Source organism: Camelus dromedarius, chromosome 35, assembly GCF_036321535.1.
Source record: "Camelus dromedarius isolate mCamDro1 chromosome 35, mCamDro1.pat, whole genome shotgun sequence".
Lineage (NCBI taxonomy): Eukaryota > Metazoa > Chordata > Mammalia > Artiodactyla > Camelidae > Camelus > Camelus dromedarius.
Genome location: NC_087470.1, coordinates 3,942,810 through 3,968,948, shown reverse-complemented (window position 1 = coordinate 3,968,948; position 26,139 = coordinate 3,942,810). Strand labels below are relative to the sequence as shown.

General features: G+C 40.8%; 1 long non-coding RNA gene across 1 annotated transcript in view; it reads right to left on the bottom strand.

Annotated features, from left to right (window-relative positions):
- Window positions 1-2,755: 2,755 nt before the first annotated feature.
- LOC135319944 (uncharacterized) overlaps window positions 2,756-26,139 on the bottom strand; it is an 88,944-nt gene continuing 65,560 nt past the window's right edge. The window contains exons 9-10 of the long non-coding RNA XR_010379027.1: window positions 15,230-15,325; window positions 2,756-3,800 (exon numbers count right to left, since the gene is read on the bottom strand). This is a non-coding gene — a long non-coding RNA (uncharacterized LOC135319944). The remainder of the gene's footprint in view (window positions 3,801-15,229; window positions 15,326-26,139) is intronic.

Below are 26,139 nucleotides of genomic sequence, written 5' to 3'. Positions count from 1 at the left end.
ATGGCTGAGTAGTATTCCATTGTATATATGTATCACCTCGTCTTTATCCAGTCATGTGCTGATGGACATTTGTGTTGTTTACATGTTCCTTGTTCTATGTCCCTTCTGGCAACAATTACGGATTTTAAATATTTTCCAACTTAAAATCCTTCCTGAAGGAGATGTGGTAACTGGAATCAAAAACAGTTACAGCACAGGGTTGTGTGTGATGGGCCCTGGGGGCTTGGTAGAAAGGTTGGCAGAAAGGATTTCAGATTCTGATCAAATGAGTCCTCCTCTTGTAGCCCTGCTGACCGCCTCTCTCACGGCCTGCCCTACAAGTCTGACCAGTCCCTTCTGTGAATCCTACTGTATTGTGCACAAATTTTGTCCAATTGGTGTCATCCAGTAGGGACCTTAAGTGAGGCACCCAAGCTCCTGTGTTGGTTTCTTCCATCAGCCCTTACTTCCTTGGGAGCCAGGACTGTCTCATTGCCCCAAGGATCCCTAATGCCTAGTGAGATGCATGATAAAGCTGGTACTTAATGAGCACATGGGTCAAATGGAAAAACCTGATCAAAAAAAGGCCGTCATTTTTCAGACATGCCTACTTGAGCACATAGGGTAAAATGACATGTCTTCTTGGATTTGCTGTCAAATACTTCAACAAAGGACAAATAAAAGAACAAAGGTCTGAATAAAGGAAATATGGAAAAGTTTGTGAATTCCTTAATCTGGGTGATTGGCTTATTGTACTATACTTACTCATGTATACTTAAGTTAGTTTATAATTTTACTGTCATTAGCTGAATAGCAAGTATTAATACGTATTAATTGAAATCCTTAGAACTGAACAAACTTACCCCACACAAAATCCTTAATATCCTAGTAGTTTGTCTTTCAGAAATCTTTTCCCACAAAGACAGGAAAAAAGGGAAAGGCAGATCCGTGCAGTATTTCCACGTTGTCAAAAGACCAAAGGCCGATACAAAAGAAGAGATTGTAAAAAATATAAAGAGGCTGAAATCAATGTCCGGAAAACCTAGCTAACAATCCTAAATGGCCCAACTTAACTAACCTCAGCACTGCTGCATCAAGAATGGGGCAAGTAGCACCTAGTGGATTTTTTTTAATAAATAAATAATAATCCAGTTCCTACCACAGGCAATTATGATAAGACTGAGTATAATTTCTAACACCAACTAGTGTACAAATCATAATTTCTACTTGATTCAAACTGCTTCTTCTATAAAATTTGAATCTTTTTATTCTTAAGACAGATTTGTGGCCTATGACCAAGTGATAAAATTTTCAACTGGCTTGTATTAAAAAAGGTTCACCATAGTGAGAGTTTATTACATCAAGTATTCCTTTTTGGGAAACCCATGTGCCTTGTCACTCTCTTTCATAAGATTTCCTGTGGAAAATTCAATCCTTCATTCAGGAAAAGGCTGAGCAATATATCTCATGGGAAAACCTTCATAAACTGCAACACAAGAAAATGAAAATGACAGTGAGCAGCCCGTGAAGCCGGCAGACACGCAGCGCACGGCTGTGTTCCCGCCTCGAATTTCTGTAACCAGCAGGGAAAATGTGCATTTCAAGAAATAGACATAAACAATTTTCAGGACCTGAGCACACAATTTCCCTTTCAGGGTTTAGTGGGCTTCCATTTAATTCTATGAGAAATGTTTAAAACAACAGAACAACAGCTGAGATAGGGTTTAAAGTAACTTTTATGTCTTAGTGAAAATAAAGCCAACTGATAGTTATCATTTTTACTTTATTTGATCTCACTCTCTTACTTTACCTCCCCAACCTCCTCCAGAAAATGATTGTGAACATCCCCTCCTGTGTCAGAAGGCTAAGTAGAAAGTACCAATCAAATGGAGGTGTGCTTTGTTGTTTTATTTTTCAAAACAAACAAGTTTCATTCATGTGATTTAATAATTTACATCAGAAACAAAGTCTACTCAATAAATGGTAGCCAACACATGTCATCATAGCTGCTCATCAGGTTTGGCCCCACGTTACACACTTTTACATGGACATGTGCCATGTGCTGTCATGGGAAATGGTGAGTGGGGACAGGGCCTCTGCTCTCACAGGGCACACAGCCTGGTGGGGGAGGTGGTGTTCAATCATTTCCCTTTTTTTTTAATATACTTACAAATTATGGGAAATGCTATTTAAAAAGAACAAAATAAGTCAATGAAAGTGAAAAATACAAGGACAGTATTTAGGCTGAAGGAAGACAGGGAACCTCTTTGAAGAGCTGACACTCCACTGAGACCCAAAGGACAACTCCGGTGCTGCAGGTGAAGGGCAGGGACACATTGATAAGGGGCTGATATCCAGAATATACCAAAATCTCTTTAAACTCAACAAGAAGGATGAACAACCTGATTAAAAAATGAGCAAAATTCCTGACACAGACCTCATCAAAGAAAAAATCTAGATGCCAAAGAAATCTATGGAAAGGTGCTCCACAGCATCTGTCATCAAGGGGATGCAGACTGAAACAGCGAGGTACCACTGCACACCTGTCAGAACTGCCAAAACGCAGAACGCTGACAGCACCGAATGCTGGTGAGGATGTGGAGCATAAGGAATTCTCATGCATTGCTGGTGGGAATGTAAAATGGCCCAGATACTTTGGAAGACGGTCTGGCAATTTTTTACAAAACTAAACGTACTCCTAACACATGATCCGGCAACTGTGCTCCTTGGTGTTTACTCGACGAAATGGAAACTTATGTCCACACACAAAACTGCATACAGATGTTAATAGCAGCTTTATTCATAATCACCAGAACTCAGAAGCAACTAAGCTGTTCTTCAGTAGGTGAATGGATTAACTGTGGTCCAGCCAGAAAATGGACTATTATTTGGTGCTAAAATGAAATGAGTTATCAAGGCATGGAAAGACATGGAGGAACCTTAAATGCATATTACTAAGTGAAAGAAGCCAATCTGGGAAGGTTCCGCAACTGTCTGATTCCAACTGTATGGTGTTCTGGGAAAGGGAAAACCACAGAGACTAAAAGATCAGTGGCTGTCAGAGGCTAGAGGGGAAGGAGCAATGAATGAGGTGCAGCACGGAGCATTTTAAGGTCACTAAGACAGACTACTCTGTATGATGCTGTGACGGTGGATACATGTCATTTTACATCTGTCCAAACCCACAGAGTGCACACCACCAAGTGTAAATCCTAGTGTCAAGTATGGGCTCTGGGTGATGATGACGTGTCAGTGCAGGTTCACCCAGTGTCGCAAATGCATGCTCTGTTGAAGGCGTCAATAATGAGGAGGCTGTGGGGACAAACTGCAGTTCATACACTGAATCCAGCCCCAGACACCGCTGTTAATAAAGCTCTGTGGGTGTGTGGAATGTCCGGATGCTCTGGCGTCTGAACAGCAGAGCTGAGCAGCTGCACCAGAGATCAGGAGGTTTGCAGACCCTGAAATACTTACTCCCAAGCCCTTGACAGAAAAAGTCTGCTGAGCCCTATTCTAAACGAATCAGAATTCACCCTGATGAGACAGGACAGCAGGGCCCAAACCAGGCATGGTTAATGGGACTGAAGCAATGTTTTAGTTCCAACACCTTTGCTGAAGTCCTGCAGATCCAGCTACAGACTGTAGCCAGGAAGCGTCTGCAGAAGGAGTCGGTAGCAGGCCTTCGCGCCAGGCTCCGTAATGCCGGGGGCCACGCGCTGCACGGGGGCCACCCGCTTGAAGAAGGCGGACTTGCGGTGGAAGCCGATCAAATCATAGAGCTCGGAGAGGATGCTGCACTGCTGAATTCTCTCCTAGGAATGCTGAAGCACAGGGAAAAAAGCAACAAGCATCTGAACGAAACATGTAATGGAAAAAAGACCCGTAAAAAATTTTCCCTTAAAACAGAGACCCAACGATACAGGAAGGAAGAGGAAGGCTGACTTCATGCACTGATGGGACCGGATGCAGAAATGCAGGGAAGCAGCGCTGTGCAGATGCTCCAGACCCACTCTGGGCCCCACCTTTCCGCGTTCCGCCTCTCCTTTTACTAGAAAGGTCCGTATTCCCTGAAACAGAGGAATCTGCTACCTAAACATGGGACACAGAGAAGGGAAATAGGAAAAGGACGGGAAAGTAAAGGAACAACAGTTCATCTACACCCTAGGGTTTGGGCGGGACTTTCACCAAACACACAACCTCTCAAAGCACAGAGCACACAGTGAGAGGCTGACAGAGTGACTGCGACTTCTGCTCCTTAAACACCAGCTACCTGCCAGCACACGCTGTGCCCGTTACTGAATCATTACAATCATTTCAGAAACTATTACTACCCCGGCTCACAGGCAAGGAAATCTGAATCTCGGGGAGGATTTATTATCATCCTGGACAAATTCCCATGGCCCAGAAGTGTCAGAGCCTCCGGCAGACCTTGGACTAAAATGCTCCTCATCACCACGGGCCCTGAGCCCAGGCTGAGGCCACGTTAGGTCTACACGGGCCCAGAGCATGAGTCTGTGGGACAGGGAGTGGTCCCATTTGAAGTGCCAGGCCAAGGCCCTCAGGAACATATGTAATGAAACCAAATACCCAAACTCATTTCCAACGCACTTCCCTGTCCGGTAGGACTGCTCGGCACATCTGGCTTATCACCTGTGCACAGGCTGTGCAAGGGGCCCAGACAGTGACGTGACGTCCCCATGGAAGTGGCTCAGAGACCGCTTCATCACAGGACAGATTCTCCCGAGTTCCAACGTTAACTCTCCATTCCATTTCCAACTGGAAAGTAAGTTTAGACTTGTTTTCCTCTCCAGAAACAAAGACAGTGGTAACATCAGCGGGAAACTCAAGACTGAGGAAGAGTCTCCTGGACATTTGGAAGGATAGGCTGGGGAGGGAACAGAGATAGGGATCAGAAAGACCCGTGTTCCAGTCCAAAGTCTGCACATCACTCGCTTTGACAGTTTCCTTATTAATACAGGTGATAAAATCTAATTATGATTGTTTTGAAAACTAAAAGAAATAACGTATGCCACTAGCATAGGTGTAAAATCCTACCATGAGTGTTCCAGAAATGGACGTGACCATGGTTAGATACTGTCTGCCAAGTCTTGTGTGCTAAGCTCACATCAGCCAGCCAGAGATGTGCCAGAGAATGCCTCAACAGCCAGCAGCCTTCTCCAACTTGGAAACTCACAGTGTCCGAAGAACAGGCAGTGGTGGATGCTTTGGGACACTGTGGAGGTAGCACTCCAGTGATGACTTTAAAAAGCTGGGGAGAATTTAGGGGACCATACAGTTCAAATACAGTAAACTCATTCCATGTCTACAAATATTCATCTGTAGCCATGATGATTCAGAGAGGAAATACATATTCAAACGTACATCATTTTCCCACATAAGTGCATCAAAACAATTTGGAAAGAATGTAACTTTCTTCTCTAGATCACACAGTGGGGATTACAAGGTTTGTACTGACAGCACTACGTGTAAATCATATGCAAACGTAACTGGGTCCATTATCAGTCATCATCATTTGAAGGGAAGGATGGAAAAGAACAAAGCCAAGCTAATACGCTCCGGTATTTTGTTGGGTTACTATGTCACAGAGGAGACGGACAGGTCATCAAGGAACAACTCTGCCGTGATCACGGAGCCAGGGAACGGGATGGGCGGCAAGATGTATGGTGCAGCCGTAGCTGTGCCCGCCCTTCTAGGCAGGTACCCAGTCACTTTGACAAAATGTCAAAAGTGTATGCCCACGTCCTCATCACCTGTCATGCATTAAAGAGAAATGGAAACCTATAAACGGCCAATAACCTCGGTGGGTACACCGTCCAAAGAGCAACGTCACAGTTTGACAACTGGCCATCCCGGTTCCCTGGGCTTCATTCTTGGAGAACCTTAAAAACCACTCCTCTGTCCTCAAGAAGTGCTGCCTACTTGTCCTATCTTTGGCTCAGGGATACAGCACGTTCACGTGGACTTTAATGTCTGCACAGATTTGACTGTCTTTCTCCAGGTTCACTTGTCCATTCTGAAGAGGCCTGAGTTAAGTCCAAACTCCATAAGATCAATTCCCTCCAGTGACAACTCAACGAGCCTGCAATTACAAACCAACTGAACAGGACTGTCCTCAGCTAAAAATGTCACCCGCCCTTCACTGCTTTCTTAATCTCCTCTCCTGGCTAATTGCAACAGACTAAAACCACCCTCCACCAAGTTCCCTAACTATGTCAAATAGAAAGTAAGGTCCATAAAAGAGGTGACAACTCCATAGTCACCTCTGAATTCCTAGCATATGTTAATGTCAATAAGTAGAACTATGATTATGGCTTCTTTCCTTTAAAACCTTTCTGGTTATTTAAATGAGACCATGGAAGGGAGGAGTTTGGGTTCAGTATCTTGATCCAGTAGACTCTGGAGACATTTTTCGGAATGGCTGTCCACTGATTCATTCAAAACACAACTTCTCTTTCCGGGAGGAGCTGTGATTTTCTGCCAGGAGCTTGTTGTCACTCTCATGCCAGAACAGATTTAAACTAAATACATACATTGGATATGTTATTTTTCCCCGCTTCCAAAAAATTTAACTTTCCTTACTTCCTTGCCTTGAGGAATGCTTTTTTACTTTTCATTCTAATTCACCCTTTTATAAAGCAGGATTCTCAGGATGTGCTTGGCCTTACATAAGAACAGCCATCCAACTCCCAGTGTGAGAGGCCTTGGGCTCATCTCCTGACCTCCTGTCAAGGCAACTGAAACTCAGTTCAGGAGCCAACTGGCCCCCCAGGGCTTCTAAGGCTCGCGTATCTCCCAGAATCCCTGCTTTCTGGTTTGACATGTCTTCTGAGGATTTCCCCTCACTTACTTCACAATTAGATGTGCAGCTTGAAAGATGAGGAAGGAAGGTCTTATTTCTTAATCAGCATTTTAAGGAACTTATGTAATGAAGGTTTTCAAGACTTTCTAGAACCCTCCATTGCCAAGGCAGAAAACACAATAGATATTTTCTAAATTTAGCTATCATGTGCAATTTTTCTTTGCTTTTGTTTTCTTAACTGCTAACAGACATTTTTTAATTAAAAAATAAAATAAGGCCCCAAATAGGATAGAACATTGAAGAGGAAACAAAATTAAAGGGTAAAGACAGAAAAATGATAAGTACTCTACAAAGTTAATAGAAAACATACACTATGGATCAGATCAGCAATTCTCAGTAACAACTAATTGAAAACTGACTATGAGGTAAAATGTCTCTCCTGTCAGGAGACGGCCAACAGAAAGCAGAATTAAATCAACAAACTAAAATTCTAAGTCTGGCGAAGTAGAGAAGTCTACCAGCTAAATGTGTTTTCTTCTGGAAGAGAGGGAGACTCATAAGATCTTTTCTGTGGAGCCTGAGCCCATGGGAGGACGGTGAAGTGAGCTCTGTAAGTACCCAATTAGCAAAGTGAGTGATGAATAAAGAGACGTGAGCTTTGATGACAGAGATGATACTACTATTCACTTGTCCTTTAAGTATATCTTCACTTTCAATGATCAATACCTCGGCGTCCTCAGGGATTGAGATTATAGGAAAATGCACAGCCCGGGCCTAGACCTCCTCTGTGATTGTGGCACTGCACTTAGATGTTTCAAGGGCACCTCCAACTCCACCTGCAAAGAGCTGACTTCATGGTGCTCCTCCCAAGGCCGTCCTGCCCAGGGCCCCTTGTCTGGGTCAAGGTCTGTCTGCCTCTCCCAGCTCAGTCCCATCACTCACAGATGTGACTGGACCCCTCCTTCAGGGCCCAATTTCCTCAGTCAACGAGTCCCACCACCCACACCTCACCTACCAGGTTCTCACTGGCACTCCCTCAGCACTGACTCTGTGCTGGGGACCACACTGCACACTATGAACACGTTATCTCACTGGATCTCCACAGCAGTCCTGGGAAGTCGGTATATCACTGTTTCAATTAATAAGATAAATTGTTTCACTTCCTTGAGTGTGTCATCCAAAGTGACACGGCTACTGAGACACAAACATGGTACTGAAAATCACTTGAAAATTGAACACTGCTACACCTCAAAAACACCCTACTCTGACTTATCACATCACCTCCTGCCGAGCCTTCTAAATGTTTCTAAGCATTCTACAAGACAAAAGTGATCTACGAGAGCACCCTTCTCCCCTACTTAAAATCTGACAATGACGTTCCACTTCCCTTAGGAGAAAGCCCCACCGGGCCTGAGCAAAGCCCAACAGCCCGGCATCCGCGTTCCCTGCGCGGCCGCGCCGCCTCACCCACCACGCAGCGCTACACGTGCCGTGTCCAGGACAGGGATGCTGACTCCCTACAACCCGGGGATCGTCTCAATCGAACAATGATCACCCTCTTCAGTGGTCACCCTATTCATTGCTGACTCTCAGAAAAATATTTTCTCAGGGTGAATCAATATCTTTTTCCTTACAACTTCCCATCATTGATAATGAGCTCCCCCCAAAAGAGAGAAGACCTAATCCTCAGTCTCCTTATCTGCAATGTATGAATAACAAGGAAATATGAGAGGTTTTAAGTGAAATAATATTGATATGAAGCTGAGGGACAATTCCCAACATACAGTAAGCACTCAATATGTGCTTACTTAATATTAATAAAATAGATTCCATTCCAGCAACCTTAAATCAATGTTTTATGGCTTTGTCCAAAAGACTACTGACAAACTATTGGACGAACCCCTTTGAGCAGATCCGCCCAAGCGTACTGGGATAGGTAAGCCTTGACTCCAGTAACAGCTGCAGCCAACCAGCACTACGGGGCAGGGGCAGTTTGCTCAAACTCTTACATGTTGTTTGAGCATTTAGTTGTAGTTATTGAATAAAGACAGGTATTATATAGTCAAAGCTCCTGAAACATAAATCTTCAAAGATTGATCCAAATTAGGTTTCAAGTACAACACTCTCACTAGAAATTATTTGAAAATTATTGTCTTAGCTCCTCTGCACATCAAAAGGTCATGTTCTTAATGTATCTGACTATATACACTGAGAGGATTGTTTAAAAGAAATTAAGATGAAGCCATAATGAATAAGCTTTCATTATAATCTGCACAAAGCCCCACCCAAGGGTCTCACTTCTCACTTCCACATAGGAGTTCAGGTAGCTTAACCTGGGTCTTGGTTTCTTATGACACGGGGGTGGGAAGAATTGTGGATAGATTTATGTAGCAAATATAAATCTAGGGTATTTGCTGTGTAGGAATCCTAGAAATAAATAAATTGATATATAGTCCCACCCTTAGGAAGCTCAGCCTTTCAAATTACAACAGCATAAAAAATGAAATGAGAGATACATTTAAGAAAATTTTACAAGATTTTCACATTGAACATTTTGAAGTATCACCAAAAAAATAATTAAAAGATCTACATATATGGAAGGCATCCCATGTTCATGGAATGGTAGACAATATTGTTAAAAATGTTAAGACTCCCGAAAGTGATCTACAAATTAAATGGAGTCCCTATCAAAATTCCAGCTGACTTCTTTGCAAAAATTGAAAAACTGATGCCAAAATTCATATGGAAGTGCAAGGGGCCCAGGACAGCCAAAACAATCTTGAAAAAGAAGAGCAAATTTGGAGGACTCACTCAAAGGTTACTACAAATCTATAGTACTCAAGTCATTATGGTACTGGCATAAGTTTGAATGCAAAAATCTATGAGACACAATAAAAAATCCAGGGGGGAAACTTACATTTACAGTCATTTTTCCAGAAATGTGCCAACAACACTCCATTGAAAGAATAGTCTATTCAACAAATGGTGCAGAGACACCTGGGTATCTGAAGGCAAAAGAATGATTCTGGAATCTGGACCCCCGTATTTTATATAACAAATAAAATATTAATTCAAAATGGATCACAGACAGAAACGTAAAAACTAAATGTATAAATTTTCTAAAAGAAGACATAGTTTAAATCTTTGTGGTCCTAGGATAGGCTATGGCTTCCTAGATACAATACCAAGAGCACAAGTGAAAAACAAGAAAGATAAGATGGACTTCATCAAAATTAAAACCATTTGTTACAAAGGACATCATCAAGAAAGTGAAATGAAAGGGGAAGGGGGTAGCTCAAGTGATAGAGTGCGTGCTTAGCAAGAAAAATAAAATGAATAAATCTAATTACCTCCCCTAGAAAGAAATTGTTTTAATGTTTAAAAAAAGTAAAGTGAAACGACAATCTGCTGAATAGGAGAAAAATTTTGCAGAGCATATATCTAATAAGAGACTAGTATCCAGGATATAAAACAAATGCTTACAACTGACCAATACAAAGAAAATCGACCCAATTTTTAAATATGCCAAGTATTTAAATAGATACACAATTGGCCAATAAGCATATGAAAAGGTGCTCAGCATCACTTGCGAAATCAAAATCAAAATGATATCTGATTTTACACTCACTAGGATGGTTATAATCAAAACATGGACAATAACAAGTGTCGGTCAGGAGGCAGAGAAATGGGAAACCTCAATATGCAGCCGTTGGAAAGGAGCAATGGTGCAGCTTCTTTGGAAAAGCCTGGTGTTTCCTCAAAAGGTTAGAAATATATGGCTCAGCAATTCCACTCCTACATATAGAGTCATCCCTCAGTATCCTCGGGGGGTTCGTTTCAGGAACCCCCCACCCTGGATACCATAATCCAAGGATGTTCGAGTCCCTTTACAACCAGCCATCTGGATCCATGAAGTGGAAACTACAGATATGGCGGGCCAACTGTACAGCCAACAGAATGAAAACATATTCTCACAAAAACTTACACATCAATATTCATGGCAGTATCATTCAGAGTAGCCAAAGGTTACAAACAATATCCATCCATCAATGAATGGGTAAACAAAATTACCAAGAATAGGCCCACAAATTTTTGGTCATTGAATCTTTGACAAAGGAGGTGAGAACATACAATGGAGTAAAGACAGCCTCTTCAGCAAATGATGTAGGGAAAACTGGACAGCTGCATGTAAATGAATGAAGTTAGACTACTCCCTCACAGCATACACAAAAATGAATTCAAAATGGCTTAAAGACTTAAACATGTAGTCAAGACACTATGAACCTCTTAGAAGAAAACATAGGCAAAACATCTGACATACATCTCAACAATGTTTTCCTAGAGCAGTCTACTCAAGCAATAGAAATACAAGCAAAAATATACAAGTGGGATTTAATTAAACTTGCAAGCTTTAGCACAGAAAAGGAAACAATAAGCAAAACAAAAAGACAATCTATGGAATGGGAGAAAATAGTTGCAATAAATGAGACTGACAAGGGCTTAATTCCCAGAATATGTAAACAGCTTTTACACTTCATAAGAAAGAAAAACAAACAATTCAATCCAAAAATGGTCAGAAGTCCTAAAGAAACATTTCTCCAATGAAGACATACAATTGACCAAGAGGCACATGAAAAAATGCTCAATATCATTATCAGAGAAATGCAAATCAAAACTGCAATCAAGTATCAACTCTCACTAGTCAGAATAGCCATCATTCAGAAGTTCACAGACAGTAAATGCTGGAGAGGCTGCGGGGAATTGGGAACCCTCCTACACTGTGGTGGGAATGAAGTTTGGTGGAGCCATTGTGGAAAACAGTATAGAGGTTCCTCAAAAGACTAAAAATTGACCTCTCATATGACCCAGCAATCTCACTCCTGGGCGTATATCCAGAAGGATCCGTAATTCAAAAAGACACCTACACCCCAACTTTCAGAGCAGCACTATTTACAATAGCAAGACATGGAAACAACCTAAATGTCCACTGACAGATGACTGGATAAAGAGTTTGTAGTGTATTTGTACAATAGATTACTATTCACCCATAAAAAAATAATAAAATAATGCCATTTGCAGCAACATGAATGGACCTGGAGAATGTCATTCTAAGTGAAGTAAGCCCGAAAGAGAAAGAAAAATACCATATGAGATCGCTCACATGTGGAATCTAAAACAAACAAACAAACAAAAAACAAAAAACAAAAAATAAAGCAAAGAAACAAAAAGATAAACTTATCTACAGAACAGAAACAGACACAGAGACATAGAAACCAAACTATGGTTACCAGAGAGGAGAGGGTGTGGGAAGGAATATATTGGGAGTTCAAGATTTGCAGATACAGAGTATGTATAGAATAAACAGCAAGTTTATACTGTATAGCACAGGAGAATATATTTATTATCTTATAGTAACTTATGTTTAAAAAGAATATGAAAATGAATACAGGTATGTTCTTCTTTAACTGAAGTGTTGTGCTGTACAAAAGAAACTGACACATTATAAACTGACTAGACTTCAATGAAAATGTTTTTAAATAGACCAAAAACGAAAAAAAAGGAAAAGGATTTTATCAAACTAAAAGAATAAAGTACTGATTCAGGCTACAACATGGATGAACTTTCAAACTTTATGCTAAAATAAGCCAGACACAAAAGGCCAAATAGTGCCCTTTAAGGTGAACTGTATCTGAGTGTTTATTGTACAATTCCTGTAAATTTTCCGGAGGTTTGAAATCTATCAATATCAAAAAAAAGTTTTATTCATTAAAATCATAAAACGCTTCCTCACAGGAGGGCTTTAATTATTAAATGCAAAAATGCATGTAAAGCTCTTGAAACAACACTGCACGTCCACACACAGTCACTGCTTTCACTGCCACACAGAGGTTGGTACCAGCGCTGATGAGAGCTACCTCCACTTGCTCTCCTGCATACAGGAGTGAGTGCCTGAGCTCTAACAGGCAGTGTGAGCGTGAACCTGGGTCAGACACAGCCACATCCCAGACTCTGCGTTACCCAACTTTCTTATACAAACTGCAACATATAATGTAAACACGCTACAGGGATGTATCTTACAACGCAGGGAATACAGCCAATGTTTTACAGTAACTATAAATGGAGCATCTATTGTACACCTGAAATATATCATATTTTAAATCAGCTATATCTTTGTAAAAAATTAAAAAATAATTTAAAAATGTTATCACTTTAATATTCAATTCAGTTTTTAAGTAACTACTAAACAGCTTAGAATGTATAAAAGCATTTAAGTATGCTGTTTGTTTACATATTTATTTACTTTTAGCCTCCTGCTAAAAGAGAAATTAAACAATTTTTTCAAACACAGCTTAACAACCATAACAACAAAAAGGCAAAACTGAGAGTGAAGAGAAAATGGAGATTCAATACTTAAATGAAACCAGGGGGAGGTAAAGTCATAAAAATGGATTCCATGAAGTCAGGGCAAGTGTTAAAGGCCGACTAGAAATTCAGGTGTAAGATTCTTGACAGATAAAGCAAAAAGAAAAAGATGATGGGGAGGGCGGTACAGCGTGTGCTTAGCGTGCACAGGGTCCTGGGTTCGAACACTAGGGCCTCCACTAACAGATAAATACACCTAATTACCTACCCCCCCAAAGAGCCCCAAAGAAAAGAAAAAGACAAATTTCTTTCCCAAATAATCCTGATATTAAATTTGGATTAAATACTTAAAAAAAAAAAAAAAAACAGAAAAGATGAGTGACACTGTGAAGGAAAAGCCCAGCTGGGCTAACAAGCTAAGTCACAAATCTAAGTGTGATAAGTGTCCGTTTACTGATGTAAGTTTTGCTGGGCTAACTCGTAAATCCGATGTCAACAATTGTCAGTAATGTGATCTGTTCCAAATTGATAAGCTTCAGTGTACTGAATCCTTGCTTTTTGTTGTTGGAGCCTTATTGGCTAATAGCCCCATACTTGTAATTAAACCTATAAAACCTCACGTGCAGGTCTTGGAGGTGCTCAGAGCTTCGGAACAGAAGCCCCTCTGAGCCCGCCGGGGTAATAAATCTCAGTACTCCAACCCTCTGTGTGGTGCTTGTTTCTTGGCTGGCCTGTTGTTTCCAAAACAACACAAGCGACGATGCCCGTGAGATAGTTCTGCAGTGGGTGCTGGCAGGTCCCCATGTCTCACGTGGGAAAATCTGAAACATCCTTCTCACCACTCAGAGTCATCATAAGCCCACACCTCACCTCCCGCTGTTAAATGCAGGAGCACAGGCAGGGCCCGGCCTTTGTTCTCTCTGTGTCATCACACTGAGATAGGATGGAAGGGGGCAGAGCACATCCATTCAAGGAAGGCCACAACAATTAACATCATAATGGTGAAGGATTCAACCCCCAATAGGCCTTGAGGCACAGGATGAAGAGATTTAACTTCTAGCAGATCTTGAGCTTCATTATGCACCCACTGTAATAGTAACATGGTGAATAACATGCCCCAGGCACCATGGCAGTCCCAAGGCTAGCCACAAAAGGTCAAAGTGTGGGAAATGGTCAACTCTCTGGGAATACAAGCCCCTTGCCCTAAGGCTGATCCTTCTACTTATTAGCATATGAAACCACCAAGCCCAAGAAAAAAGAGCAACAAAACACCACCTCGGGGTCACCACTCTCTCTCCCTCTTCAGAGAAGGCCCACACTATGTGGAGTGTGTACCTACTTTTAATCTGAGCATCAAACCCCCACAACTCGTGAAGTTTCTCTTGCCTTTCAATGTATCTCTCTGAATAAATATACCTTTACTCAACACTGGCTTGCTCTTGAATTCTTTACTGCATGAAGCCAAGGAACAAAATCTGGTGGGGCACATCCCAGGGGCTCATCCAAAGCCTGAGACACAGCCCTTCTCATGCGTCACGTTTTTTTTTTTCTTGTATCAACAGGACTGGGTTGTGAAGGGAGCTCTGAGGCCCCAGCTAAGGGACAGAAGCAGCCCCCAGGGCTCGAATTGGCGGGCAGCCTCTTCCCCAGCAGGGGCCCTGGGGTCTGCCCAGTTCTGTGTGTTTCCCTGTTGTGCTGACTCCCCAGCCTGACAGCGTTCTCCCTAGGCCTGACCCCACAAAACCCTTCTCTCCAAAATACAAGCACATCATGTCACAGTCCTCTTGTTCAACCAGGAAATGTTCAACCCACTGTTTCCCTCTCCATTAAAGTACCTAACTGTCCTCCCTCCCATCCCACCACTTCTTTCTTTGTGACAACTCTGCACTCCCCACCCACCATCCTGAACGCAGGTGCCTTGCTGGCTGGGACCGAGATGTTTCAGTCTCACACATCCTGCGTCCATTCACTTTCCCCTTGTTACCTTATAAAAGCCTTTCCTGAGTCACCCACGAATCTGATACTGAACATCACAAAGTGCTGAGTTTGCAGTCACTGTGTGCATACCTCCCAGGTTTTGAGTAGGTTTCCTTCACAAGATCTTCATTAAGGAGCTGCATCAAGAAGTTTAAAGAGTCTTTTCTTACATCTGAGCTGAGGAGCCTGCAAAAAATTTAAATGGCTTTGAAGAGAGGGTTAACCAGGGACAGAGGGTTCGCAGGTCCTATTCAACAGTGTCATGAGGCAAAATGTTCTTCAAAGGCTCAGAGTGGCTTCTGAACGTGGAGTCAGCAAGGAGGAGGTGACAGGCAGTGAGTAGGGTGGGTGACACTGGGTGCGCTTCCCCAGCTGGGGAAGAATTGGATTTTGTTCTAGTTTTCCAAACAATTTCTTACTACCTTTTTCACCTATTGTCACATACCATTTCCTACGAATTAAGAATATCAATGTCAGTCATTTGGGCCACTTGGGAGAAGCAACACGATGCCATTCACAGGGCTGGGACATGACAGCCACACCAGTCTAGGTTGATAGACCAGTGGGAGTATTTCCAAGGTGATCACGGGCATGCAGCAAACTCCCCAGCTTCAATGACCTCATCTCAAAGGTGGGGCCAATAAAACTACCAAGAAAAGTGCGTGATGATTATTGCCGACAACTGTTTACTAGGTAATTGCCCGTGACAGCTGCAGCTTAATGGGTAATGAGTATGATAACAAGGCCCTGTCTACCTGGCCACAAGCTCCCTGCCTTCCTGCCTTGGTGCAGCAGCAGAGTTTGTTTAGCCGATATGAACGCCCCCAGAGCAGCACTGATGGGAAAGCTCGCAGCTCTGCACTGCGAGGTGTGTTCCTTTCCTTCTCAGTGCTGATCACAGTTTGCTGTCATCTGTTTTTATGTTTATCCCTTTTATAACTGCCTCCCCCCGGAGTTTTTGCTCAAGCAGCGCAGGGCCAGTGTGTCTTGCGGCCTGCCAGATATTCTGGGCTGGGAAACAGCTGACCCCACATCTGGCTCTATTGCTGAACGGAGAGGGCAGAAGGCCCTGGGGCACATGCTGAACCGAGGCCACTGCACCCAAAATTATGATCTGACTTTGGGCAAATTACAGTCTTCTTTACCCTGAGATTCCTCATCTGTCCATGAAAATAAATGCCCATGGCACACAGAGTTACAAGGATTAAAGGAAATCACCAAATTCATAACCTAGCCAAGGGGCTACCAGTGCGTCCTCAACAGACAAATGCTGCCTTTACGGCTCTGACACACGCGAAGTGGGGCGGCCGCACACAGTGAACACTGCTAAATGCCAGTGTGTTAAGTGCTTCATGTGTGCTACAATACTCTTCAGAACTTACAACAATCCCAGGAAGAAACGAATAATATCATGCCCATTTCACAGATTCACCAACAGGTTAAGAGAGGTTACATTCTAGTCCAAGGCCCTATGGTGAGGAAATGGCGATTTAAACCGGATTCTGGGCCCAGGCCTTGTCTCCAACACTCTCCCAGCCACCTGATCACTTGCCTATGAATTCCACCTGTCCAATACCTAAGTGTGCAGTCGGCCAGCTCTTAAATGCAATGTGTGCCACCGTTTGTCAATGTTGGTTAATTACCATAAACTGTTCTCAGAAACCACTACAGAAAAGAAAGGTGGACTTAAGGAATTCTGTATTGCGTTCTCCTGTAATGTGCAGAAACCCTTCCCTTAACCACCAAATCCAAACGTATGCTTCCTCCATGTTTATGTTTGCACACGGCTTATTAAAGTAGAAGGTACCTGCAGTAATTCCATCTCGGCTGCTTTCCAAGGTTGCAGATTATCCATAATCATTCCGTGAATGAAAATACTACAATGTGAATGAAAATACTGCAACCATGTCAGTAAGCAAAGAATGCTGAAACCAAGTCATTAGCGGCTGCTGCCACCCCCCAGCGAGGAAAGGCCTGCAGCCCAGCCGCTGCAGCAACTCACAATGGTGCCCTCTGAGCAGACTCAGAATAAGAAAGGACAGGATACTGGCCCTAGATAGCTAGGTGCTTGTCTAAAGAATGAATTCAGTGAGTCCAAAATATTTTCTTCCTCCCATATATAGAAAAGCACTAAATTATTGAACTTGAGATACCTGGCTTTCTTTAGATAACAAGCAATCTTTTATTGTTCCAACAACCTTGTCTTTGTTGTAAAGCTCCTATATATCCTAGCTCATCCCAAACCTCTTGGGAGCAGTCCCTCAGAGAGATCTGAGAGGCTGTCATCCCGGCTCGAGTCCTCCCGCAAATAAAACATAACTCTTAAATTTTAGGTGGCACATGTATTTCAGTCAACTGTTTTGGACACCATGAAGGGACCCAGAGCAGACTTTCTCCACCTGAACTCTCCGAGTAACTGGGGCCTTTGTACCAGCAGTGGCCCTTTGTGACCATCCGCCTCCTCGGGGAGTCCAGATGAATTTGGGTGAGTCTCTCCTGTTTCTCGGATCTCATATATTGGTTGATAATCCTGAGTTTTATTTGGCGGTGTTTCCAGGTACCTGGCCCTCCAGTTGAAGGAGACTGGGGGGAATTACCCACCCAGTGGAGACATACTGGGTGGGACCTCGTTGAAAGGTAACGGGAAATACCCACATTGAAGAGACGTCAGAAGTGGGCTGGTGGAAACCTATTAGGAAAATACTCACCCAGTGGAGACGTCCTGAGTGGGTCCAAGTTGAAAACACTGGGTTCAGGACTGAGTGGTTAGGTAAGAGGCTGGTCTAATGTTTTCCTCAATTTGGTTACATCCATTGAATTTTTCAGGATAAAAGTAAAACTCTTATGAGGAACCTTTCAACTCCAAAAATGGGACCATCCTCCTGGCTGGTAACAGCTTTCTCGGGTGACAGAGAATCTTGCAGGAGTGGTAGAGACAAAGACTTCATGCCATAGAGTTGTCCCTGCGGGAAATCTTACTAGCAAATTTATTCTGAGTACCCGACCTTACAATGGGGAATAGAACTTTCAAAAAAAATAAAAAAAAAAGAAAAGAAAAGAAAAAGAAATGACAGATTGCCAGCCTCCAATTAATACCCCAGCCAGGTTTATGTACATACAAAACTTACAACATTAATTGGGAATTAGAAAAGAAAATCTCAATCTGAAAGTAAATAATCAGGCCTGATAGAAACATTTTTTGGAATTCTGAACTTATAAAAACAAAATCCACTTTAGGGGGAACTTGAATTTCTCTTCCTGTGTCCTTGAAATGTAAACGTTTTATCTTTCTCTGGGTCTTTTAAGTGTGTTTATGTATGTATATGTATGTTTACTTTCTTTTTAAAGGAAACCTTGGACTCTGCCATACAAAAGGTACAAGTATTGCGTACATATGCTGGCCACGTAAATAAATTGGATTCTAAGCAATTCTTTGTTTGTACCAATTTTCAGATATTTTGCCATCTTAAACTTTGTTGCATCAGCCTGGACCACAAAGGCCTTTAGCTTTTGGAGAGTAAAGCTTTGAATTTTATTTAGGCAACACCCCCACTCTCATGTGGAAAAGCCTCTTCATCTTATTCATTTAAAATCACTATATATATATATATATAAATTGATGGCCATATGATGTATCCTTTAATTTGGAAAAGCTTTTAAATTTGTGAAAGTTGAAAGAGATCTCATGATAAACAGCTGTTTAATTGGTACCTATAAAAATCAAGTTTAAAGATAGAAAAATATATCTAATTGTTAACCTAAGAACTTAGTTAAAAAAAAAAACTGTTTTGAAAAGCTACATTTGTGTTTTTCCTTTCCAATAAATGGTTCTAGAGATGTTAATAAAAACTTAGAATAATTATTGGTAATTAAGTTGAATAACTGGAAAAAGGATTGTAAAAATGTCAGAAAAAAAAAGATAAGGGCTTATCCCAAATGGATAAATATTTTTATATGGTTATTTTGAATGAGATAAATAAAATGGACATTTTTGGAATAGATACAAGGTTTTGATACTACACTAGTAAAGTTAAAAAAAAGGGCCAAAGAGATCACCTACTGTCCCCCAACATTAAAGTTCAAACAAGTCCATTTTATTTGCCACAGTTTAAAATATATGTATATATAGACTGATATACTTGATTAATGATTGGGACAACAGACCAATTAATCAAATTAAAAATTGAGTAGGACCTAAGCACTTTGGCTGAAACTTGGGCATCCTAGAGACTTTTCTATAAAATTAGATACAATGAACAACAACAACAAAAAGTTTCTGGCAATCCTTCTAGAAATAAAAATTATTGATTAAACCTAATAAATATAAAAATTAAAGGTATAAGATTTAAAAAATTTGAGATAAATATTTATAAAATTGTTATATTTAAATGGTCTTTATATAAACCTTTTGCTTAATTATGTTGTGGGATAGATCTGTTTCAATGGAAAAACGCTTCCCCTTCTTGGTATTATAAGGCTGGGCACATATCTGTCCCTCAGAAAATATTAATTGAACAAAGTAAAGGAAACCAATAGAGTTACATGAGCCATCCAATATAACGTAGAACTAAAAACTAATATACAGTGGCTAATAAAAAAAATATAATAAGAGGTTTACCCTGGGTTTAACTTATAACTCAAGGAAAAGAGACATCACTAAATACCTTATGCAAGCTTTGGAAGACATGATAAAGTAAACCTTAAAGTTTTAAAACATTGAATTCTTTGTTTACAGCTCTCCTGATTGATAAAAAAAATGCCAATTAAGGAGATACAATTGGTTCTGGGTGACAGAGCAGTTCTCTGGGGAACTGGAAGCGTGTGTCTTTGTCTTGCAGACCAGAAATGTAAATACAGAAACAGTGACCTAGGACTGAGCCTAGTTAGCTCAATGAGATAAAACTTAGGGCCAAGAAATTTTTGGCATTTTAGAACTCAGAACTCTGACGGGTCCTTCAGACTTTGTCAAGAAATCTTAAATATCTGTTTCATAAATAGTAAGCCTTAGTGATTTGAGCAAGTAAATTCAGCCTACTAGAACTATTATTATACCTATATTATAATTAACTTTTAAAGTGAAGCTATGAGATCTCTAGCTTTTGTCTGTTTATAAACCTGCATACACATTACAGATGTGAGATATTTATACAGCTAAAAAAAAAAAATCAAAGTCAAAGATCTCTGCTTAATTGACGTAAAAAATAAGAGCTTACAAATTAAGTATTTTTAAAATAAAAACTGAACAAATTGACTTTCAGCATCACATGAACTGGAAAAATTCAATATTAAGATAATATTTGATATTGTTTAGTTTAAGTTTGTTCTAATTAATATAGACATCTTTAAAGTCATCAATATTAAGTATAATACCTTTACTGTACCTAGGTTTAATGAAAGTCAAATAAGATTCTGTTATATCTGGTGAAGATTTGTCAAGAAAAAAATAACAGTAATGTGGTGTGGTAAAATTTTAAGTAAATTAAATGCAAATGAGATGAGAGCTTTGGGTAAATTTTTAAAATATATTTTTAAAATGTATGCTTAACATAATCTCTAAATGTTTGGTATCTTTAAATTCTAGAGTTGTGCTAAATTAAGTTAAATGATAGGATTTTATTTAATAGCTATGCCATTTTCAGATAAAATAAGATTGAAATATGAATTACTTAACATTTAACTTACTCTTACAGAGAAACTAAAGGTGTTTAGATATATTAATAAATGGTTGGTGCCACCCTGAAATAGACTCTATTTTTAAGGGAATGATCTCAGTATCCTAGGAAAGTAAGATAAATGTGTAAAGGAAGATATAAGAATGGAATTATATTTTGTTAATGAAAAATAGTGACTTTGTCCTGAAGCTGGTTATTTCTGAATGGAAGAGAAAATAAGGGACACACTAATATGAGAATAGAAAGCTGTGGAAGGCTTGTGGAAGAGGTACCCTAAGGAAAGAGTTTCGTACGTTGTCGGAATTGGCTAAATTTCGAATCAACTTGGGCAAAGTAAATGAATCTTAGAAGTAAGTTGGTACAAGACTAGATTTGGTTTTCTCGCTGTTAAGAGGAAACATGTTTTTTGAAATGTTAATCCACCTTCAGCAACAGATTGTAAACCTTCTTATACCACTTAACTGATCTGTTCTGCCTTTACCTTTGACGTATTTTCTTGTTAATGAATAAGTACTGCTTTACAGTGACCTATATGTTTATCTGACCAAGTGTTCTGAAATCTTTTAAAAAGATCCCCAGATATCAATTTCTAATTAAAGTTCTTTTAATCTCCAGTTAAGTTTGGGAAGTTACAGATGGCCCCTGAAACATCCCAAAGAGAGATTTTAAAAGAGTAAGTTTCAATTGGCGTGTTAAATAACATGATATTGTCAAATGAATAATAAATCTTCTAAGGTTATATTGTATGAGAAAATATTATTAATATAGATATTGTAGAAATTATATGGACTCCCTAAAATTCTGGTATATCTGAAATGTTACCAGTGATAATTCTGGGTATAGTGACCAGGTTTCTTTATCGATTATAGTGTAACGGTGTTTAACCATGATTTTAAATCTTTTGTCATTTATAGACAGTTAATGGTTGTCTTCTGATGGTTTTGCAAAATGCTTGCTCTTCAAGGAGATTTACTGATTTCTAATAAATTTCAAACTATAGCAGTGAACTAAACTGGGTAAGAAATTTTAAATTTCCAATGAAAACTGTGATTAAAAGAATTAGTTACAAGGGACTGAGTAAACTGGTGAATATGTTTATAAATTTTGATTTTGTTTAAAATACTACTGGCTTTTAACCTGTTTCCCAGACATAAAGAATCTCTTCTCTTTAAGCTAGCTATGATTCACAGCAATTTGATAAATTATACCTATGTAATCAGACTTGGAACAGTTATCTTTTCTCTCTATCTGATCCCTCAATAGACTAAAAACTCTTAGGTCCCCAGTGGCTCTATCAGACAAATGAGGAAGATCATCTCCTAACAGATATAGGAATCTCAAGGTATTTTAAGGATTTTAAAGAGAAAAGAATTTACCTAAATTTGTAAGGCAGAAATCCATGACAAGCCGTTGACGGGGCTTTCCAGGCCTTAGCAAATCTTATTAACATTCTACCATGAGACTCCTTATTAAAAGTTCCAACACAGCCAATTTAAAAAAGCCTATATGATCAAATAATCAGACTTGACTTGTAAAGAAATTAATCTTGATTTGGCTTTGAGAAAAATGAGGGTAATTTTAGAGAGAAAAAATCTTATATTTTACTGGATATTAAGTTCTAGTTTTGTTAATTGAAGTCTATATTTACTAAGACACTTCCCAGATCATTCCTTGCTTTTATGTCATATTGCTGTACAGTTTAATTTAATTATGAAAAGGATACTCTAGGTTTGTTTCCGAAGCTCAGTAATCTATCCTTGTGTAAATTTCCAATGCTCCATGACCTAAGCCAGGGGATTATACATACTGGAACATGCATGACTTAAAGAACTGTCTCCAACCTGAATGGAAAGACCTTTTATCAAGTACTCTTAACTAGACCATACACACAAAAGCTGAAGGAAACGGAATTTCGGATTCATTTCCTATCAGAAACAGCCACTGCAATGCACTGGCCTATAGAGCACTTGCTCACCTGAAAACAATGCCAAAATGGTGAAAAAGCTACCAGGCCAGGATGAGAAGAAGACGACATCTGAGCTCGACAGCTGACCCAAGACAACGGACCAGGCTTGTATACCAATTACTTTGACAATTTCTCCTACCTTTGATTATGAACTACTCCAATTGTTAAGTTTATGGTAAATTACCTATGTCTAGTACTTCTGTGTTACCTTGGTGGGTTTCCCTACTCCAAGGCTCTAACTAGATAGCCCTCAGAAACGTTATTCTAAAAATAATTTATAGTTCTGTTTAGGCCACTGTTGATCTTACAACGTGGGAGAACTCACCTGGCCAATTAATACCTGCTCGGAGCCTGACCATAAATATGAACTTTCTCATAAGATCACTCAAACTCAATCAGAAATACAAGCAAAATTTTAACCCAAATATACAACTTCTCTACTATTAAATTCTTACTCGTTACTTAAAAACGTTACTAGCTATATTAGTTATATGATCTCTATTTTATTAAATTGTTGTCTGTTACATTTCCCAACGTGTAACTAGGCCTACAAGATTGATGATGGCTAAACATCCTGAAGAAATAGATAAAATTTTTAACCCTGCATAAAATAAATGTAATAGTGTGATTCTAGGTATGGGAATGAGCAACGAAGGGCAAACATTTCCTGGATCATAATAGAATAGTAAGACAGGCGATCCAGAAAACTTTTAGTATCAACAGGCCCTGATAAAAAAACCTAACACCTTGAATGGCAGCTCAGAAAATTCTTCACCTGAAATAGGAATGAGCCATCCTAGCACCGTGGGACAAAATTGGTCATGAAATGTCTCTCAAAATATAGGTCGAATTTAGGACCAAGGGGGAGCACTGTGAATGAAAATACTACAATGTGAGTGAAAATACTGCAACCATGTCAGTAAACAAAGAATGCTGAGACCAAGCCCTCAGCAGCTGCTGCCACACCCCAGCGAGGATATGCCTGAAACCCAGCCTTTCAGCCACTCACAGTGGTGCCCTCTGAGCAGACTCAGAATAAGAAAGGACAGGATACTGTCCCTAGATAGCTAGGTGCTTGCCAAAGGAATGAATTCAATAACCCATATGTTTGCTTCATCCCATACATAGAAAAGCACTAAATACTTGAACTTGAGATATCTGGCTTTCTTTAGATAACAAGCAATCTTTTATTGTTCCAAGTACCTGGTCTTTGTTGTAAAGCTCCTATTTATCCAAGCTCCTCCCCTACCTCTTGGGAGCAGTCCCTCAGAGATCTGAGAGGCTGTCATCCAGGCTCGAGGCCTCCCGCCAAAGAAAACATAACTCTTAAATTTTAGGCTGAACGATTATTTCAATGAAGTCCCAGAATAGACACAACTCATCAATTCTGTAATGGAACACACTGAGTCAGGAACCAAAAGCATGTTCTAGTCCCGAAAAACTACGGTTTCCTCTTTCTTCCTGTCATTATACAATCCCACCAGAACTCATTAATTTGCTGTCTGCACGCTTGGCAACCAAACTCAGAGAAGATTCAACTTAACAGAGCTCCATGCTGGGGAGAACCCCCCGCAGAAGCACAGCGGTTGGCCTGCCCTCCCGCACGCTCTGCTGACCCCTAGTGTCCTCCGTGGAGACCAGGCCAACAGAACTGCTCCAAACAGCTACAAAGTCCCACAGATTAAATAAAAGCATTTTATTTTATACTATATGTTATGTATATACTCATCTTTGAAAACAGCTTTGCCAGAAGCCCAAATATTCAACATTAATCTGCAAAGGCAAATCCGGTCCCCAAGGGAAAACAAGTTTTAAGATGATGCTATGGCCTCCAAAGTCCTCTCCAGGACCATCAACCAAACTGCCTGCAGGCCTGCAGCTGCAGGCGGCTACATGTCTGCTTTTAAAGCAACCCCTTCCTGCCCTCGGGCACTACAATATCCCTCTACGCCCTCCCTTCTCAGGGTAAGAGCAGCTGCTGCAGAACCTTGCAGGGCAGCACTGACAGGACTGGACTAAAGGATCAGAGCTAAACTAAGCCTTCTGATGACACGAGCTGTGTCACTTTACAGATGAAGATATATATAGAGAGGGGTGGGGTGATATTGCTCAAAGTCACACAGCTAATAAGTGGCAAAGTCCATACCTCTGCTCCTCCCTCTGGCGTGATGCCCCAGCTGGGACGCCCACAGGGTTCTCTCGTGCCTGCCTGACCAGTCCTTTACTGTCACTCATAACCCACAACACGGTCTGACCCTAGCCTGCTTTTTCAGCATCTTTTCCTTCCAATCTCGCAGGAACAAGGCTGCTTGGGCCACTTTATGACTTCCGGCTTCCCAAAACCTCCATGCTCAGGCTGGTCTTGCCTGTGCATCCTTCCCCCTGCTCAGAGGCACTTCTTCCCCTGCAGGAGGACTTTTCCACTCTCCGCAGGGACACCCCCTCAGGGGAGCCCTCTTCTTGCCCTCAGAAAGGCAGGTGTCCCAGGCCACATCCCGAGCTGCCCCATTAGGTCTGCGGGTGCTCAGGTCTGCTAGTCAGACCAGCAGCCTCAGAGCCAGGAATTATGCCCAGGTCACCCTGCAAACCTACTGCCCGCCTCACAGCCCCCAGCCAGCAGGCCACCTGGAAGTCACAGCAAGTGCCCCACCCAATCCAGAAGTCTCTTCATTTGCCAGCACCGCTGATGACTTGTCTCCAACCTTTGGTCAGTTTTGCAAAAAAAAGCACCTTCCACAGTGAACAGGGGGTTTTCGCTTCTGCTCCCATCCTTACTGCAAATGTCAAGGGAAACCAAAAGGCCTTTTCTCAACACTTTTCTGATGACACCCTTCCACCCACTATACTCATATGCTCAAGAAAATTGGGTCCACGTGATTTTGTTTCCCTTACGCTAAGTGGCTCAAAACACTTTGTGATTTTTTTTTTCCTTTTTTGAGGGTATTTGTACTCAGTTTCTCGGCTTTAATCGGTTTTCATCTCTCTCTTCAGTATCCCAAGCAGTTACCACTTCTTAGCCACTTCAGCAGCCTCCCTCCCAACATCTAGTCTAGGAAATCAGCTGTGATGAGGGGCCTGGAGGCAGTCACAGAAGAAGCAACTAAGGGACAGAGAGGCGACATAGTTTGCCCAAGGTGATCAGCCTCAACCCCCAACAGTGTGTTTCACGTCCCTCTGTTTAACACTTATGCTAAACAAGCTAACTTTTTGTAGATTATGGTTATAAACAGATGAGGTATCAAAATACATACAAGGACACACATCAACTCTAAGATGTTCATTAACTTCACTATTTTGTTTCTATTTTTTTATTTCTATTAAAAAATAATTAAGAACCTCTGCAGTCAATATAGAAAAATGTT